General features: G+C 60.7%; 1 long non-coding RNA gene across 1 annotated transcript; it reads left to right on the plus strand.

Annotated features, from left to right (window-relative positions):
- Positions 1 to 9,084: 9,084 nt before the first annotated feature.
- On the plus strand, positions 9,085 to 19,193 carry LOC112935873 (uncharacterized). Its single transcript, XR_003238233.2, has 3 exons — positions 9,085 to 9,300; positions 16,343 to 16,463; positions 17,858 to 19,193. It is a non-coding gene; the product is annotated as an uncharacterized lncRNA (long non-coding RNA).
- The last annotated feature ends 807 nt before the right edge of the window (positions 19,194 to 20,000 follow it).

The following is a 20,000-nucleotide window of genomic DNA, read 5'->3' on the forward strand; positions in this document are numbered from 1 at the left end:
TTACAGACCAAGTACAGAGGTTTGGAACGGTCAGCGGGACAGACAGGCGGGCCCTGCAGGGAGTGATTCATCAGGTGGCCCGAGACGTTTGCAGTCAGACACCTCACGTGGAAAGGTGCTCCACCCCAACCAGCGGCCACCTGGGGCTTGATGATGACCTGAGGCCTCCTATTCCAGGGGGTGGGGTGGTCACCCAGCTGGAGAGGACAAAGGCCCCATTCATGGGAACAGGAAGGCGTGTGTTTGGGCCCTGGGTGCAGGGGTAGGGATGAGGTGGTGCCACGATCCTGAGACCCGGGCAGAGGGGAGCCAAGGGCCCATGTCCGCCCCACGAGTCCCCAGAGCCACCCACTTCTCCAGCTTTTAGCCGCCAGGCCCAGGCCTGATCACTGACAGCTCTCCCACGAGAGGCACACGGGCTCAGAGGGGTCTAACAACCTGCCCGAGGATGCATGGTGGCCACACCGTGGAATGCACTTCTGGAGACACGCTTTTCCAGCAGCATCACGGGGGCCGAGGTAGGAGAACCAGTGGATCCCGTCTCCAGGTGCTTGCTCACGTGATGCCCTCGGGTCTCTAAAGTCTGACACCCTTCACCTCCCTGGTATCCATGACACACCCTCAGGCTCTTCAACCAGACTGCACCACCCACCCGCTCCCTGGTTCCTGGCGCCCTGCCTGGGTACCCATCACAGTGGGCATGCTGCTGGCACCGGGCTGGGGATGACACAGGGATCCAGCAGAGCCATAGGGTTTTAGAGGTAGAAGAGACACCATCCAACTGAACCCAGGCGTCAACTGTTGCTGGTGCTGGAAACTGAGTTCCAGATAGAGGGAGGATTTGACCGAGTGTAGGATGGGCCCGACACCAAGTCTGGGTGGGGCCAGGGCCAGAATCCACAATGTCTGATCATCAGCCGCACATCTGTAGCCCTGAGTCTCAAGGGGGATGGGGCAGGTGGAGGGCAGGTGAGCATCTCCCAAGCATTTCCACATCTCCCGGGATTTCCCACCAGGAAGGAGACAGGAATGGGCACCATCCTATTTGTATGACTTATGGGCAGCAAGACTGGCATGGGGGAGGCTTAGCCTGGTCCTGGCAGGGGGCCGGGGACAGGGACTGAGGCTCCTGCTCCTGCCCAGGTTGTCCCTGCAGCACCCAGCTTCCGAGCCCAGGGCCTGAGGGCTCAGCCAGGCAGCCAGTCTTGCTATGACTTCTGATGTCATTTACGTGCCCTCAGCCCCCCTGTCCTGGGAGACTGGCCTCAGAAGGAGCTGATGCTCAGGCAGAGAGGGTGTCATGAGGTGGGTCCACTGGGAGGGCAGGGGCGGGTCCACTGGGGGTCAAGACCCTGGATCAGATGCTCTGACATGGAAGAGGGAGTGCATGCAGGTAACCCAGGTGCAGCTGGCGTGCTGCCCTGCGACCTAGGCCATCACAGCAAGCAGAGGAAACCAGGCCCAGGACGGTCCTGTCACAAACACACCAGGGCTGGGCCTGGCCCCGGGTCCTTCAGCTGCTGGTCTAGCATCCCGGGGCAGCACCCCCCCATCTGGCTGTGGGTCGCTGGGCAGCTCACTCAGCCTCTCTGTGCCGTAGCAGGGTGATGACGGTGCTCACATCACAGAGCACGGTGAACGCACAGAAGACGCTGGAAGCCTGCTAGGCAGGAAACACCGCGTCGTCTCCAGCAATGTTGGTGGATGGAGACGAGGGATTTGGAAAGGAAGGAGATGTGGCCCTGCTCTTGGGTTCTCCCAGTCTGGGGGACAGACACGTGGCTGATGTCAATCCTCTCGGTTGGGCAGCCAGGAGCAGGAGGGAGGGACTCATTCCTGGGGATGTGGGGCTTGGCAGGGAGATCATGGGAGGGACCAAAGTGGCCCTGAGGAGGAGGGTGGCATCACGGAAGGCTTGGGTGGGGGTGTTGGAGGCCAGGAGTGAGGGAGGGGTCATCGCTGGACCGGCAGGCTCCAGGAGGTCTGACCTTGCACTGCGAGTGGCCCCGGGGACAATGGCTGGGAAGGCCATCCATTCGTCCCCCCCACGGAAGGCCACAGTGTCCCCACGGGCCCGGCTAAGGTGAGCTTTGCCGCCCTGGGGCCTGGCACCCAGCTCTCATCACCCCCAGGTCCCAGGGTCTCCCAGGCCAGGGGTATCGAAGTGGGAGGGAAGCCACCATGAGGCCTGGCGGCCCTGCGCAGCTGGATGCAATTAGGAAAGCTGAGAAATGATTATTTGGGGGTTAAATCAAAAGGAACCTCGTAAGGTGAGGGCCAGGCCTCCTCAAGAATGCATTCTCGCGACGCGGCCCCCGAGGCCCTGGGAAGTGGGGGCCCTGAGCTCTAGGGATGTGAGGAAAGAGGACAGGAAGGGTGATGCCCCCCACCAGGCCTGGCCTTCCTGAAACAGAGTGCATGGGCGCCTCCCACCCCACCCTCCGAATCCCAGCTCCATCCTCTTCCCCCAAGTCCCCACCCGGTTCAGGCTGCTCCCCCACCTGCCCCCTTCCCGCACAGCCTCCACAATCTGTCCCTCCGTCTGTCCTCTGTCCCTCCCTCTGGCTGCCCACGGCAGTGCCTTCTGTGGGATTGGGAGCTGGGACGGATGTGGAGGGTTGGGGGGCTGCCCCCACCTCTACGAGGGATATTGCCCTGCTCTTGGCCTTGAGTGGCCTCCAGAGTGCGGGGCAGCCAGGCGGCAGGGCCTGCAAACCAGACCGTGGCTGTTTATGCAGCTGAGTTGGCCCCGGCTCCCTCCTGGGCCTGGTCTTTCTGGAGTTAAAACGCTCAGCCTTGTCCCCACCCCTGGGCAGTGACCTCTGCAGAGCAGCCTCCTCTGAAGGAGGCTGACCTGGCACCGTGGACAGCGGGGCCCCGGGGGTGGGGACACCTTCTCAGAGTGGACACCTCCTCTCTGCCTGGGGTTTCTGCGTCGGGACAAGGCCCCTATGCACAGGAAGCAGATGGCACCCTTGGGTTGGGTCACTTGAGGAGCATTTAACAAAGGGACACAGGTCTGGGCAGAGCTGAGGACAGCTGCAGGGAAGGAGGAGCTGGCTGGGGCGGCCGCTGGGGTGTGTGGGTGGGGGGCAAGGGTCCCAAGCCTGGGGCCTCCAGCCAGCACCTCCCACCCGCCGAGCCCAACGTCAGGACACGGGGAGCCTGCCCGCATCCGTCCAGACCAGCCTCCAGGGCCGGCGGGAGCAGGTGGGCCGTGGGTCTGGCAACGTCAAGGGCAAGTGGCCAGCAAAGCCCCTGAGAAGCAGGATGGCAACTGCCGAGTGCCCCTCGGCTTTCGAGAAACCGTTCAGAGCAGCCACGCGTATTCCTGGTGTGGAAGCCCAGAGGATACCGCCTAAAGCCGATGACCAGTGGGAGCTCTACAGCATTTCTTCTAGAACTTTGCCAGGCCTCGTTGTGGGCAGCATCTGGTTCCCCTCCTCTCTGTGGGTAGAAGGTGCTGGAAGGGCACCACGAGAGTTCGGGGCAGGGCTGGGCAGCCCCATGTTTCCACTGGCTCCATTTGGTGCTCACGCTTGGGACCAGCCAGGCAGGAGCAGCCATGTGCTAGGGTCTCGGTCTCGGCCTCGGCCGCCAGCGGGCAGTGGTCAGCCGACCCTCCTGCAGGTGGTTCCCGCTCCTGACCCCGAGCCGCCTCTAGCTAGGCCCCGACTCAGTGGAGCGGAGGGGAGGTGTTCCTGCTGTGCCTGCCAAATTCTGGACCCAGGGAGACCGTGAGCACAATGCAAAGGCCGTGCAAAGCCTAACAGAGGACACTCTGTTAGTGGCAAAGGCAGAAACTGGCACAGGTTGGCAGCCGGCATCTGTGAGCGGTGTGTCTGGGCACCTACCCTCTTGTCACAGTGAATGACACTTCCCGGCCTCCGTGGGCTCTGCACCTGCTGGACTGCAAGGGCCCCGGGCTGCGCAGTGGCTCGGGGAGGGCGGAGTGGGCAGTGCTGGGAGTCACGCGGAGGGCCGCAGCCTCCGGCCTGCCCACAGGCACCTGGCTGGGATCACGAGGTGCCAAGGACATGGCCCAGGGCTCAGGGTGCCCGGGGCGGGCTCACGGGGTCGGTCAACGCTGGGAGAGGGCGCTCCAAGGACAGACGGGCCGGCTGCAGCCCAAGGGTCAGCCTGCCTTTCTTCCCTTTCTGTACTTGCCCGGTTGAGGGAGTGGCAAAGCCGGGGCCAGGCCACCATGAGGACGAAGCTGGGTGTGGGGACGGGCAGGTGCTGAGGGCCTGGTAAGCCGGAGGCCGGTATGTCCCCAGTGGCCTGATCTGGGGCTTCACCCAAAGCCCGGCCCAGCTCTGGCCCAAGCTGCTGCTCGGAATGTACACAGGATGGAAGGAAATTCCACACTGACCCCCAGTCCCCGTGATACCTTCCCCGGGAGGGAAGCTTCAGGAGTAAAACTGGATGCCTTCAAACTTGGATAAATTGCCAAAGGCTTTCCCTTTTTGCCTTGACTGCCGGGGAGTTCTGACGCAAAGTGGTGAGCCAGTTTCTTGCTCCACTTAGATCCAGCCTCTTGCCTTGGCTTTCCGTCATTTTTTTTTTACCTCCACTTTTAATTACACGTTCTGTGGCATCTTTGTCATACCCCCAAATCTTTGCTGGGCAAGACCTGACGCCTTTCGGTCCTTTGACATGACCTTGTGAGCTGGTGCTGCTGGGGCAGAGAGGCCCATGTTGGCAAAGACTGGGAGGCGGGGCTTCCCTGGGCCCAGGGAGTGGGGAGCAGGGAGCAGGGGGGGAGGCTCAGTGAGCCTCCGGGGATGCAGTGGGGGGAGTGTGTGCCAGGCCCTCAGAGGCTCACACCGAGCACACAGGTCCGAACTGCTCAATCACCTGGACGCAACAGCTCGTCTGACAAAGGGACATAGCCATCCTTGCCTGGCGCTAGGGTGCGCGGTGCCCGCCAACATGCACGGCCAGGCAGCGACAGGGAGAGGGAGACGTCTCATGGGGGGAATCGCAGAGACTCTTGCCAGCTTTAAACATTAAAATAGACTTGGGAAAGCACGGCTGAGACATTTTTTTTTTTTAATTTTATTTATTTATGATAGTCACAGAGAGAGAGAGAGAGGCAGAGACATAGGCAGAGGGAGAAGCAGGCTCCATGCACCGGGAGCCCGACGTGGGATTCGATCCCGGGTCTCCAGGATCGCGCCCTAGGCCAAAGGCAGGCGCCGAACCGCTGCGCCACCCAGGGATCCCAAGGCTGAGACATTTTGAAAGAAACACAACAAAGGAAGCTTCTAGAAGCCAGAGCCCTGGCCAACATGAGTTCTCGTCCCCGACAGCGGCTCTGGGGAGATGACGAGCCCGTGACTCGGAGCTGGCGCCACTGCAGGCTTGGCGGGGTGAGGGGTGGACCTGAGAAGGGTGGGTGACCAGAGGACAGGGCCGGGCTGGCCTCTGCCTGCTGTGGTGGCCCCGCAAGGGCAGGTCTGCACTTGAGGCTCCCCAAGGAGAGCATGATGCCTGCCTGGGTGCATGGTGTCAGAGGCAGGGCCTCCCCGGCTGTGTCCCTGAAGCTGTGAGGCGCTGCTGGAGAATAAGGACACGGAGCCGACTCACTTTACCCTGCTGAGCAGCATCGCTGAGTCTGCAGGGCTCTGGATGCAAATTCAGCTCCGAAATCCATTTCCCTGGGCTGGATGTGCTCATCTTTCCTTGAGGATGCTCCAGGCACAGAGCGCTTGCAGGGAGGGTCAGGCTGACGTCCCAGCCCCTGCAGCCCCCCACCCACCCCACAGTGGCCCATGGGACCAGCGGACGCCTAGGGGTTCCCGGGTTTGGCCTGTGCACCCCCTTCCCCCCCGATCCCCACCGACTAGACTTGGAGCCTCAGATGCAAAGTCCCTCCCGTGGGGCTGGGACCTGAGGCTCTGTGGCCGCGCAGGCTGAGCGGAGCCTAAGAGCTGGACTGTTCTCCTTTGGGGAGGACGGGGTGGCCGGTCCCAGAGACATTTCTCTTGTAGCTTAGGTCTTGGCCGAGGAGGGCATGCGCAGTAAGGGCCACGGCGGGTCGATCACCCGCCCGGTTGAGTGGGGGGCCCAGGGCTCTGGCGGCATCCCGGCCTGAGCGGCTGTGCTAGGAGGCAGAGGCCAGCCTGCCACGTCCAGCCGGTCAGCCTCAGGCCCTGGGTGGGCCTGGGGGCCCTGGGTGGGTGACCCTCCTGCAGCTCCCGGCTCCAGGCCGGGCAGAGGGGCGCTGATCACGGAGAGTGGCGCCGCCAGAGGCTTCTGGGCAGACAGGAGCCGGTCACTGGTTCACTGTCCCCAGGCCCCGCCCGCCTGGGCCAGGAGCTGCTTCCGGCTGCAGCACAGACAATGCGCCGCGGGGGAGGGGTGGCCCAGGGCCAGATTCCTACCCCCCCACCCCCATCGCAGCCACACAGGAAGGAAGGCAACGTGTCCTGGAGTGAACCCGCAGCCAGGCTCTGTGACTTAGGGCGCCAGATTCCCAGAGGAGGCATCTCCGTTGGACTGGAGCCTGATTCCTCTCAGCTTTAATATAATGAGGGGCTCTAAGCCCCTGCCTGGGGCGGTGGGGGGGAGGGTCAGTGGGGGGGCTGTAGAAAAATCTCACCCTCCTCACTTGTGCCTCTGTGGCAGTCCGCACCCTTGGGTTTTGTGGACCTTCTTTCTACCGCAGGGCCTTTGCACAAGCTGTGCCCACCGTCCAGCAGGCTCTCCTCGGGGCCCCCGCCACAGTGCTCCCCCTTGGCTTGCCTTCCTCTCTGCCCTGGCATAGGGTTCCTTCTGTTGCCAGGTTGCTGTGTGTGGTCTGCCACCACCACCCCCACCCCCATCGCCAGCTCTGGGCTGTGCCTGTCTTGGTTCCCGCTGTAGTGGCTGGGACTGTCTACGTTCTCCCCAGTGGCGCACACCTTGCTGTCCCTGCCTGAGCCCCACCTGGCAGGGCACCTCTCTCCGCACCCCGCCCGGCTTGGTGATCCTGACGCCCATACAGCACCCCAAGGTGTTGGTCTACTGGTTGGTCTGCTCACCCTGGAGCCGCCCCCTGGCCCGGGCCCGGGGAAGCCCGCAGGCTCTCTGCAGAGCACCCTGAGCAGGGAGGCCGTGACCTGGCTGGGCCTGCGCTCCTCGCCACAGACCAGCCTTCCTTTTGGTGGAGCCAGCAGCTGGCACTGGGGGCCCGGGAACTCCAGCGACCGTTCAGGGGCCCCTCCCTCCGAGACACCAGGGCTGGCCGCTGGGGACAGGATGATGGCCTGGTCGCCCGGCCAACAGTGCCCGCTGGGAGGGCCAGGGCCCCGGGGTGGCGCAGGGAGCTGCCCTCCCCGCCAGAGGTGCAGCGGCGGGGCCTTCCCAGCCTTCCTGCTCCCTGGTCCCTGGCTGTGGACACAGCTGCTGCCCAGGCCTCGGCCCCGCGTGCAGGCCACCATCCCCAGCCTGTGGCGCTCCCCTGGGGTCCAGCCCAGCCATACCCGGGCCCGCGGGTCCTATACCCTGTACCCTGTGCCGGCTGCACTCTGGCCTCTGCGCCTCCTCCCACAGGCTCGGCCAGGCCGCACTGCCTCATAGAAGCCCTCCAAGATCTGCTCTCTCCTGCAGCCCAAGCTTTTCCAGCGCCGAGAAGCGTGGATTGAGCAACTCTGGGTTTCTCTCCTGCTAGACTCAGTTCTGCTGGGTTTTGTTTTGTGTTCGAGTTTTGGTGTTCGAGTTTTGGCTTATTTTGGAATCTCCAAAATCTCTCTGCATAAAGCTGGCGTACGGCAGGCTCTGAGAAGCCCTTGCTGGTGGGCATACCGCTGAGTGAGTGAGCTGTGACGGTGGCACAGTCCGCGGTCCTCAGAGACTGAGCGCGTGTGTGTACGTGTGCACATGCTCGTGTGTGCAGGATGTGTATGTGGGTGGGGTGTGTGTTTCCCTCTGTGGTGTGTGCACGTGCATGGGTGTGTAGTGCGTGGGGTGTGCATGCGTGTGCCGTGTGTATAGTGTCTGGGGTGTGCATGAGTGTAGTGCATGTAAGGCGTGTGCATGTGGGGTGTGCATGCAGGTGTGTGTGTGTGTAGCTCATGCTCCCTCCTCCCACCCTCTCCGCCACCATCAAGGAGGACCACCCATGCTCCACCCCTGCGCAGGTGTCTCCAGCCTGGAGCTCAGCAGACTCACACCTGCTCTGCTGGCCAACCCACCTCACTGCCTCCCACGCCTTCCAGAATCTCCCCTGAAGTGGTGACTTCTCCCCAGCCTCGGCCCTACTGCTGCCCTGGCCACAGGGCATTAGGCTGGCTTTAGGGTCCCTCTCCCCCGCGACCACCAGGAAGAGCACAGGGTGTGTAAGTCAACCATAAAAGGACACGAAGTGCAAAGAGGCACCTCACGTCCACGAGGAGGCTAAAACCATCATAATACACATAAAAACACGGGGGAAGTACCCAGAGGACGTGGACACAGGGCCCCTCCCAGATGCAGGCCCCCCCACGTGCACGGCCCAGGCCCGGGGAACACAGTTGGGCAGCTCCTCAAAGGGCGAAACACAGGGGCGCCGGGGGGCCCAGCTGGTTGAGCCTCTGGCTCTTGGCTTCAGCTCAGGTCACCGTCCCAGGGTCTCCCAGGGTCGTGGGATCAAGTCTCACGCTCTGCGCTCAGCGGGGCGTCTGCTGGAGGTTCCCGCAGCCCCTCCCCCTTTGCTCTCTCGCTAACAAATCTTAAAAAATGGGAAAAAAAAAGCAAAACACAGCCTGTGGCTGACAACTCCACGCGTGGGTGAACCCCAGGGAAGCGCAGGGCAGGCGTGGGCCGGCACCCACATTCACAGCAGCTCGAGCCCCGGTGGTCGGGGGCCCACCGACGGGCGAAGGGACCTGCTCAGGGCCACCCAGGCGCCCCGCCCTCTGGGCGCTTGGCCCTCCCGCTGGGTCCTGAGCCCCGCCCCCCGCCCCGTCCTTTCCCGGCTGCAGAGCGCCCTCTGGTGGGCACACTGCGCGTAGTCGGGGATCCGGAGGAGAAACCCCAAGGTCAAGGGGGGCCGCCTGGGGAGGGTCCGGAGGCAGACAGGGCAGGGCGCGGGGCGGGGGGCGGCAGAAAAGTCGCATTTCGCAGGAGTGAGGGGTGTTACTGCCCCAAGGGGCTAAAGAGGCTGTGAGCCCAGGAAGGGGCGGTGTCACCAGGCTGGTCACCTTGGGTCCCCATCTCACAGGGACCCACTTCCTCCCAGTTGCCTCCGTCCCCGCCCCCCAACCGTGGGCCTCCGGCAGAGGAGAGGATGACCACACGGCGAAGAGGCCCAGCACTGGGTGGGGGGAGCTTGGAGGGGTGAGTAGTGATTTTTTTTTTAAGAATTTATTATTTTTATTATTTTTTAAAGATTTTATTTATTTATTCATGAGAGAGAGAGAGAGAGAGAGAGAGAGAGGCAGAGACACAGGCAGAGGGAGAAGCAGGCTCCATGCAGGGAGCCAGACGTGGGACTCCATCTCGGGGCTCCAGGATCACACCCTGGGCTGAAGGCAGACGCTAAACCGCTGGGCCACCCTGGGGTCCCTTTGAGTCATGATTAATAAGAACCATGGAGCGGGTCCTCAGGCCACCTCTGCTGCAGAGCCCCCTGGGGGTTTCCTGAGTGTCCTCTGTCATGCTAACAAAGTGGCTTCTGGCCCACCCCTGAGGGTGGGGGCAGGTCCCCAGAAGAACCCACCCGGTGGGCAGCGGGTTGGAGTTCCCAGCGTCCACCTCCCCGCCCCCTTCCCCAACCCCTGGAGCAGAGGGGCTGGCGCGCAGGTCGGGTGGGTCCCCAGTGGTCCCCAGTGATGTCATCCCTGGGCCTCAGGAAGGAAGTGGAGACCCGGGAGGACCTGCCGTGAGAGCATCCAGCTCCTCCCCGCAGCCCGCCTTCCATGTCATCCCCTGCAGGCCTGTGGCTGCTCCTGGATGCACCCCTGCCTGCAGCCCTTGCTTGGGACAGGGGCGTTTCTCTGTGAGCCTCGCTAGCAAATTCACAGAACCCAGGGAGGGGTCATGGGGAATCTCTGCTTTGTTATCGTCCGCCAGGAGCCAGGGGACGATGGGGACTTGTGTCTGCGGGGGTTGGGGGGGCAGATTTGTGAGACCAGGCCCTTAACTCAGTGGCACACCAAGTCCAACTGTAGGACGCCCAGCTGGTGTGCAAGGATTGCTTGGTTGGGAGAAAGAACCTCGTCAGAATTGGGTGCAGAACTTTTTAGAGGGTGACTGGGTCACCTAACACATCTTCTCCCATCACTTCCATGGAAAACTGAGGCAGAGGTAGGTGGCTCTTGTCCAGGGCCTGGAACATGTGGTGGGAGATCCAGGTTCAAAACAGGATCCAGTGGGTGGAGAGATTTTCCTTCTTGTTATATTCTAAAATCACCCCCACTGTGACACCCTTCCCCCTCCCCCCTTCCCCAGCACACTTCACCATCACCACCACTCTCACCACCCCCTCTACCCCCACCCCACCATCACTTGCCAAAGAAGCTGTCTGAGTGGTCATCACTGGGCAGCCCACAGTAGCCTCGGCCATAGGTCACGCTCGTGTCCCTGCTGCACACGCCCCAGGCACCACTCTGGACTCAGGTTGCTGGGGGTAAGGCAGGGTGCAGGCAGCCATTAGTCCCAGATCTGCTCAGAGGCTTCTCTTGGAGGGAAAAGTGACAGACACAGCGCATGGGGTCCAGGCTGACATGGAGGCAAAGGGGCTGTACAGGCCACAGGCAGGGAGTGTCTCAGGCTGCCTGGAGCAACCTGGAGGGCTCCCCGGAGGAGGGGCCAGCCACCGAGGTGGGCTGAAAAAGATTTCAGGAGTCTTCCTGTGAAGAAGAGCTGGGACAGGATGCTCTGGGTGATGTGCCCAAAATGGACTGTGAAGGGGTCCCTGGGGACAGTCTGTGTGGTGCGGGGATGATGGGGGGCTGGAGGCTCTCGATGAGGATGGGGTGCAGGGACAGTGCTCCTGGGAAGCACAGGGAGGCGCCTGCAGGGACCTTGTGGGGACAGGCAGGCACCTACCCCATTTTACAGATCACAGCCCCGGAGCTGCTAAAGGGAAGCCACTGACCTCCCACTGGGGGCCCCCCCAACTCCACTCAGCTGCCAAGCCTTATTCCCGCTCAGCTCCATGTTTTTACTCAAGCTGCTCCCTCGGCCCGGAAGACTGCTTCGTGGACTGTGCACTGGCTCATCCCTCAGGGCTCAGCCACCCCCCGAAGCCTTCCCTGGACACCCCTGCATGGTCCCCACGGGCCTGGGCCCTGGTCAGTGTCTACAGCTGTCCCCGGGGCCTGGGCTCTGGGCCACCGTCACACTCGGCGGGTGGTCTTCTCCCTCCTCCTGCTGCCACCAGGCCTCTGTCCCAAGTGACTGTGGACGCTGTGCCCCGAGAGGCTGCCAGCAGCCCCCCGCCTCCCTGCTGGGCCGGGATAGCAGGCCCTTGGCCTGTCCGCAGCCCGGGGCGTCCACACTTGCCATCCTGGGTCACAGGTCCTGGGGGATAGCGAAAGTCCTGGCGCACCCCTGTTTCTGGGCTCGTAGGAGCTCAGCCCGAAATGGCACCTCCCTGGCCGGAGGACAATGCATCCGCCAGGTGGACCCCATCGACCAAGCCGGCCCAAAATGCACTTGCTTTATGTGTTTACATATTTGCTGCCACTGCTGTCCCCCTGTGAGGCGCGGAGATCCCACGTGACTCTTTTCTTTTTACAAGATTTTATTTATTCATGAGACACACAGAGAGAGGCAGAGAGAGAGGCAGAGGGAGAAGCAGGCTCCCTGCGGGGACCCTAGTGTGGGACTCGATCCCAGACCCTTGGGATCACACCCTGAGCGGAAGGCAGATGCTCAACCGCTGAGCCACCCGGGGGGCCCTGATCTGATGTATTTCAATTACTGAGCCACCCAGCAGCGCCCCTGGGAACTGTCATTCCGTCCACACTGGCTCCGAGGGCCTGGGGCAGGATCAGTACCCCCCCCTCCCCCTGCCAGCTCCGAGGGTACTTTAACCAGCCAGGGATGCAGCAAGACGCGTGTGTTTGAGGCATGTCAACGTGTGTTTGAGGCACGTCAACGGGTGAGAGGGCAACTGTTCTGCGGGGGGCGGGGGCTCCTCTCCAGAAGAACTGTGCCCAAGGGAGGGAGCTGGTGGCTGATTCCCAGCCCTAGAATCTTCCCCACGCGGGGTCCAATCTCTGGGGAGCAGGCCCTAAAAGCCCCAGCCTTTATAAAGGGAAGGACGAAGGGGATTGAACTTGACTTCCTGTGGCCAGGCCTCTCTGCGCCTTGTGTTAGCCATCACTCACTTGCAGGGAGGGCAGGGCTCACAAGGTGGGGAGGGCAGGGCTCACCTGGCAGGGAGGGGAGGGCTCACCTGTAGGGAGGGGAGGGCTTACTAGGCAGGGAGGGCAGGGCTCACCTGCAGGGAGGGCAGGGCTCACCAGGTGGGGAGGACAGGGCTCACCTGGCAGGGAGGGGAGGGCTCACCTGCAGGGAGGACTGGTCACCAGTCACCACAAGCCCGGAGAGGAGCCCAGCAGGCTGAGAAGTGAATGGTGCGAAATGCAGGCTGCGTCCCCGTGGTCGGGGAGGGGGCAGCAAAGGGGCACGCTGGCCGGACCCACTTTCGCAGAGGTAGGGCTCTGTGCGTGGCCCAGCCCGGATCCACCCCGGCCCTCCCTGGGGGACCCAGCAGCCCACCTGGCACAGGAGGAGGAGGAGGATGCGGGCAGGACTCCCAACCCCACGAGCCACCGGCTCCCCACAGAGAAGGCGGCCAGGGTGCCCGCAGACCCCCCGCCAGATCCTGCCTCTGGCCCCACCTCGTGCTCTCCCGTCCAGGGCCTGGGACCCAGCCCCCAGGAGCCCCCAGTGACGTGGGCGTTAGCGCCCTTCGGGTGAGGCGCCCCGGGGAGGAGTGGCACCCCCGAGCCCCATGGGGAGCATGGGGGTGGCCGGGTTCAAACCTACTTGAGCCTGGGACCCCAGGTGCCTTAGCAGCAGCTCCGAATGGGGTGTTTCCCTCAGTGAAACCCTGCTGGAGGCGAGTGGGAAGCAGAGGGAGAGCCCTCCAGGTGCCAAGGAGGGAAACAGGTTTTGATGAGCCAGGGCAGAGGCATCACCTCATTCATTCATTCATTCATTCCGCAGGGTGGGAATGCAGCCCAGATGAAGGGTCATAGGGCAGTAGGGCTGACCCGGGCCTCGGCCTTGGTGACAACCTCCCATTTCGCAGCTGACCCACCTGAGGCCCAGAATTTGAGCTACAAAGGTATTTTCTGGGCCCAGGACTGGATCCTGCCCTGACGCCCTGGCTGCTGCCTTCTGGTGGCCTGCGTGTGTCTTGGGCCAAGATAAGGAGCCCCCGTCATGGTGGGGGGACATGCTGAGGGGTGGGGTCAGTGTGCCCACCTCCTGGGGCCCTGAACTGGGGATGCACCCAGGCAAGGAAGTCTGTGTGGCCAGGCCGGAGACCCCAGCCCATGGGGAGGATGCTGGATCTGCTTGCTGCAGCTGGAGGAGGGGGTGCAAGAGCCCCCGGGGGCCCCCTTGGATGCTGGGGCCACGGGGCAACCCTGGCAGCTTTCTCCCTTCCTGAGCTACTTTCTGCCCACCCCTAAAGCCAGGGCTCTGACCTGATAGTTGGACTATGAGTCACACGGGGCGTGGATGTCGCCGCAGTCAGCGGTCAGCCCTGGTGCCAGGGTTCTTGGTATCTGAGACAAAGAACAAACACCCTATTAATTTGGGGAGACCAACCTGGGAAATAGGATTACAGCTACAGCCGCAATGCCAGCGCAGACAGGTGACCCGGCTTCTTTAGGCCTTGGCCTGGTTCAGTTTCCCACTCCCTGAGGGCTTGGGGGGAGCTAGTGACTCAGCCCTGTTTTCTAAAGAAGACACCCGGTTTCGGAGACCCGGAGAGCACGTGAAGTTAAATATATGACCGAGGACATGACAAGGAGCAGAAACAAAAGTGTCTGCATTAGCTAATGAGCCCTTGTGCTGTGCCTCCCTGGCCCTGGGTCGGCCCACAGTAGGTCCTGCTCCACGCTCTTCTTGTGAACAGGAAGCCAGCAGTCGGGGGAGGGGCGGGGGGGGGCGCCCACCTATTTCTTTATCCTTTGGCACAGAATTCCTGGACCTGGCTGCAGGCTGGGCTGAGCTGACCCCCTATCCCCTCCAAGGAGGAGGTCTGAATAGTCAGTTGCCCACAGGCTGGGTGGATCCAGGCCGGGGACATCTGAGTAGATCACAGGGTGGAGAGAGGTGGGCGATTCTGCACCCCAATATCCATCACCCCACCTGCCTTCAGGACAGAGCTCCAATTTTAGCTGGGTGTATGCCATTCAGCTGGAAAACTACATTTCCCAGCTTGCCTTGCTGCTGGAGATAGTCACATGACCCAGTCCTGGCCAGAGAGAAGGAAGTGGGAGTGTCCAGGGTTGGGGAGAGGCAGGTCCTTCTCTGGAGCTCCTTCCATCTTGCAGCCTGGAACGTAGACGTGATGGCAGCGCTCTAGCAGCTATGTGGCACTCAGAGGGGAAGGGACACACACACACACACACATAACACACGCACACGAGGAGGCAGAGCAATGAGCTGGCAGGAGCCTGGGGCCCTGATGACGTGTATGTTTTTTTATTTTTAAGATTTTTATTTATTTATTCATGAGAGACACACACAGAGAGAGACAGAGACAGAGACACAGGCAGAGGGAGAAGCAGGCTCCAATCAGGGAGCCTGACGTGGGACTCCATCCCAGGACCCCAGGATCATGCTCTGGGCTGAAGGTGGCGCTAAACTGCTGCGTCACCCAGGGGTCCCCATATATGGCTTTTATACCTACTTTTCTTACATTGAGATTTCTTTTTATGAAAAATACACACGTATCTAGTTTAAGCACAGCTATTTGTTTTATTATAATATGTAGGCAAACCTAATCCGGACTGGCGGAGGGGGGAAGCATTTGAGGAGGAGAAGGGGTGAGAAAGCCAGAGGTGTGGTGAACGTGGGGCGGGGGGAGCACATAGGGTCCCAGTGCCAGTGGGATGACCGGGCAGGTCGGTGCAGGACCTGACCCTGGGTATAGGGTCTCCTGCACTAAGGCTAAGGAGCTGGGGGACACACACTCCCGACCCGAAACTGTGAAATCAAATGCCTACAAGGGGCCCATAGAAATATAATGAGCAGCCTGGGACGTGTCGGGCAGGGGTGTGGACAGGGCCGCGATGTGACAGGAATCTAGAGGGCGAGGGACTGCCAGTTGTGCTCCAGAGTCCATCCTCCCCTTCTCCCCTGGTCAGACTCTGTGTGCCATCCTGTCCTGTGCAGCAGAGGCCAGTCCTGGCCAGCAGCCCACCCCCACCAGGGCCCGCAGCTCCCCCACAAGGGCCCACGGCCCCCACCCCCCATCAGGACCTGGAGCCCCCCCAATCAGGACCTGTAGCCCCCATCCCCAATCAGGACCCGCAGCCCCCCCATCAGGACCCGCAGCCCCCCCATCAAGGCCTGCAGCCCCCCCATCAGGGCCCACAGTCCCCCCCATCAGGGCCTGGCCACAGCCCCGGCCCATGGTTGGAAGGTGGGCAGACACCACGGGGATGCTGCCTCATGGGCTTGAAAAGAAGTCTCTTGTTTGGGCCTCCCCACTTCCCCAAGAGGCGGCTCCCACGTGCCTGCCACCCAGCTGGAGCCTGGGCTGTCCACGCTGCAGGATGGACAGACGGCAACCTCCACATCTGTCGTGTGTCACAGACACTGTTTCTCTTCCTGCCCGGCACTCGCTCCCCTGCTCTCACTTTCCTCCAGGGGCCACCGCCTGTCCTTTCTGAGGCTATGCCATCCGGATGAGAATGACCCCAACCTGAGCTCCAGAGCCGCAGGAGACCCAGGCCCGTGCTCCCCGCTCTGGCCCGAGGTACTCGGCTCAGGGACAGGCCTGTGACCCAAGCCGAGCACTCGCAGGCAGCAGCCGCCAATCTTGCAGCTTTGTGGGAAGGCGGAAGGGGCAGCTTGTGGAGCTGCAAGACAGACGCCTGGGCCAGGAGGGGCTGCTGCGTGGGGTGGAGAGGGCCGGCCTGACACCGAGGCTGACTTCTAGGTGAGCAGAACTGACCGCAGGAGAAACAGAAATCATTGGTGATTTCATCTGAGCCCTGGATTCAGCTGCCTGAAGCCACCCTGGCCTTGGGCGCTAGTTACAGGAATCAAAGGTTCTCCTTTTCCATTCGGTACAGCTTGGCCTCTTACCTGCCATAGGAAAAGTCCCGGCTCATCGAGGGCTCAGCAAGCTCCGGCCGGGGGCCAAATGGCCAAGCTAAGAGTGGACTTGATATTATTATAACAGGCTGTAGAGAAAATGAACAAAGTACAGAAGACTGCGGTAGCCGTGCAGAGCCAGAACCACTTGCTGCGTGGCCCTTCCTAGAAGTCTGCTGAATCCTGGATTAACACAGTTCTTACGCCAGGTACTTGTTCATCTTTCCTTTTCGCCCACCTTCTGCAAATGTGGCAGGTGCAGCAGGGGGACCCTCGCGGCGGTCTGCGCCCACTCAAGTACCAGTGTGGGGACTTTTCCTTCCACACTCACTGGCTGTCCCTGCTCCCGCCCTCTGTCCCGAGGGGCTTCTGAGTGTGTCGGGTCTTTGGAAAGAGGGAGGGGATGGTGTTTGCACAGGGACATCTGGTAGAGCGTGGAAATCCCTGGTTCCCAGATGTCTTTCCAATGGAAAATTCATGGATGATGCCAGCTGCCGAGAACCTGCTGGAAGGTTGAAGAAGTGCTAGGGCTAGGGTGACCCAGGTGGCCCGGCTTTCCGGGGACTGTCTGGTTTTAGAATTGAAAGTCCCTCATCCTGGGGACCCCATCTGTCCTGGTGCGGTCAGTCACTGCTCAGAACCGTAATTGTCCACATGGTCGCACATGTGACCTTCTGATGGTGGCTTATCCTCAGGCACTGGCTGAGCCTCCGTGTGATGGATCATGTCCACGCCGCTCTTCAAAGACTGGTCCCCGCTGTCCCCAAATGTCCCCCCAGTGCTGGCTTGGGGAGACATTTGCCCCCTTCTGCCTTTCTGAATCCAAATCTCGAGGGTCCCACGTCCTTTCCTCTCCAGCTCACCCAGCCCAAGCGACCGTCCTCCATTAGGTGGTGCCTGTCCTCCCCCTATTGTATTGTTACCATCGTTACACTATGTTGGCAAATGAAATTTAAATAAACAATTAAAAAAAAAAACCCACTTATTTAAAAATAAAAAAAAGAAACTCCTGCCCTGCTTTTTCTAAGACCCTCCTTTTGGGTTGCAGAAGCCTGCTTGGGAAGCCTCCAAACGAGGAGAGGTTTCCTCTCTTTTCTGTAACAATCCCACTTCCCGCTGGGGCAGGTGCAGGCTCCTGGCTACTGACCAGCCAAGGGGAAAGCAAGTCACCGGTGAGCACCTCACAACGGGGCTTTGCTCTGAGAGGCTCGCTGCAGGTCAGCGGAAGCTGGACTTCTGAGCAAGGGCTGCTAGGCCACGTCTCCCCACCCTGAGGCTGAGCCCTTGGTTCTGGGCCAAGGGCTCCCCCATCTGGGGGTTGGGGGAGTCAGCCCACCTGTCCAGGCAGGTGAGTGCTGCACCGCTCAGGGTACAGCATGCTAGCCGCCAGAGCACATGACCTCCGGGTCACCAGGGAGGGGTACGGGCTTGGTGGGTCTCGCTCTCGAGTCACAGTTCAGCCAGGGCTGGTGGGGCTTCTCTCTCTGCTCTTCAGTCTGCGCAGCAGCTGTAAGTGGAGCTGATGACACTGATCCGATTGTTGAGACAGGTGGAGGAGACCAGGTCACCACCAGGCTCACAGTTGGTGATCTTCCCTCTGCAGGGCCCGACCTGGCTGCTGCTGCCACTTCTGAGCCAAAGAGCAAGGTGGCACTGAGCCCGCCCAGGAATGCCTCAGCTCCTGCCGCCAAAGCCCCCCCAGAGGTCAGAGGTCAGAGGATAGCCTGCACGTTTTATTCTTGGTGAACAGACACTGGCCCAGGATGCTCACTCCTTCTGGTTGCCCGGGCCTCTGGGCACCCCATGCAACCTCTGGGACTTGCCCTGTGTGGGGTGGAGGGCGTCCTCGTTCTCCCCCCTGGGAAAGGAGAAGCTCCTCCTGCCCCTCTCCGGGGGAGCCCTGCAAGGCTCGCTTGGCCTTCTGCCAGAACCCATCCGTCCCCCATAGCCTCTTCTCCCAGGTGGGCTCTGGTGCCCACTCACCAGAGGCGGCTCTGCCCCTCCCACAAACAGGGGGCTCCTCTGCCCACAGGAGCCCCAGAAAACCTTGTGCACAGAGAGGATCTGGGAAGTGGACTCAGAACATTCAACTGTTTATACGCTTGTCCAATAGGAGCATTTCCCAAACGTGTGCATCTCCAGAGCCACCTCAGTGTTTACTAAATGTGCAGTATTCCCAGGTCCCTTCCCCAGGACGTCGGGAGAAGTAGGTCTGGAGTAACCCCAGGGGTGGCTGGTCAGGCCAGCTCGGGACACTCCATCCAGGGCCCACCTTGGATGGGCCTTGCTCCCTCACGAGTCTTCAATAGCTCTTCAGTGCACATGAAATCGAGTCCATGTTCTGAGCCTGGCATTCGGGCCTCTCTGTGTCTGGGCCCCCGTCTCCTTCCGGTTTCATCTTTTGCTTTGCTCCACGACCTCCCAGGGCCCGGCCACCCTTGTTCATAGGGTTTAATCATTTGGATTTCTGCTTCCCTATCGCTGCATGTCCAAATCGTACTGTATTGCTATGCTGTAGATTGTGCCCTGAGGAGTGGCTTAAAGCACCATGCATTTGTTACCTTACCAGTCTGTAGTCAGAAGTCCGGCAAGGTGTGGCTGGGTCTCTGCTCGGGGTCTCACAACGTGGAAACACACGTGTGGGGGCACCTGGGAGGCTCAGCAGTTGAGCGTCTGCCTTTGGCTCAGGGCAGGATCCTGGAGTCCTGGGATCCTGTCCCACATTGGGCTCCCTGCGAGGAGCCTGCTTTTCCCTCTGCCTGTGTCTCTGCCTCTCTCTGTGTCTCTCATGAATAAATAAATAAAATCTTTAAACAAAATCGCAAACTCACTATGCTAGCAGTTTTTTAATTTTTTAATTAATTACTTTATTTTTAAAATATTTTATTTATTTATTCATGAGAGACACACAGAGAGGGAGAGAGAGGCAGAGACACAGGGAGAGGGAGAAACAGGCTCCATGCAGGGAGCCCGACGTGGGACTCAATCCTGGGACTCCAGGATCAGGCCCTGGGCCGAAGTTGGAGCTAAACCGCTGAGCCACCTGGGTTGCCTGGCAGTTTTTTATAATTATAAAAATAATATAATAGTCGTACGTAGTAGTATGTATTACAAAAAGTACTTATAAAAGTTTATGAGGACCAGCTCCTTCAGAGTAGATTGAGCAAAGGTGACTGTAAGGCAGGTAGGTGATTACTGTCCACGGCTCTGCAATGAATTCTGTACGGTAGAGACAGAGCCACCTGTCTACGCAGCAGCATCTTAGGGCGCCAGGGGTCCCACGGTCCGGGTCTCACGGCGGCCCACTCAATCTTCTCCACATGCCCCAGCCCCTCCTCCTCTTGGCCTGGCAGAAACACTGAGTGGGGCTTGGGGTTGGGGCAGGGCTGAAGATGTGGGTGCAGGAAACCTCAGAGAGCACCCAGCAGGCTCTGAGAGGCCCAACCACGGACAGAAGCTCCAGAGGAGGCTTCTCCCTCTGTCTATGTCTCTGCCTCTCTCTGTGTCTCAAATAAATAAATAAATAAATAAATAAATAAATAAATAAATAAATAAAATCTTGTAAAAAAAGAATAAAGAAACCCACATGTGGGCAAGGCAGGGGGTCACCTGGTGGCTCCGGGGACTTAGTGGCAAAATTCAGGACTGAGGTCCCCAGTCCCTCACAGCTATCAGCTGAGGGCTGCTCTGAGAGCCTAGGAGCCACCAGGCCCCCTTCATCTTCAAAGCTAGCAAGGGCACATCAA

This window comes from Vulpes vulpes, chromosome 16 (genome assembly GCF_048418805.1).
Source record: "Vulpes vulpes isolate BD-2025 chromosome 16, VulVul3, whole genome shotgun sequence".
Lineage (NCBI taxonomy): Eukaryota > Metazoa > Chordata > Mammalia > Carnivora > Canidae > Vulpes > Vulpes vulpes.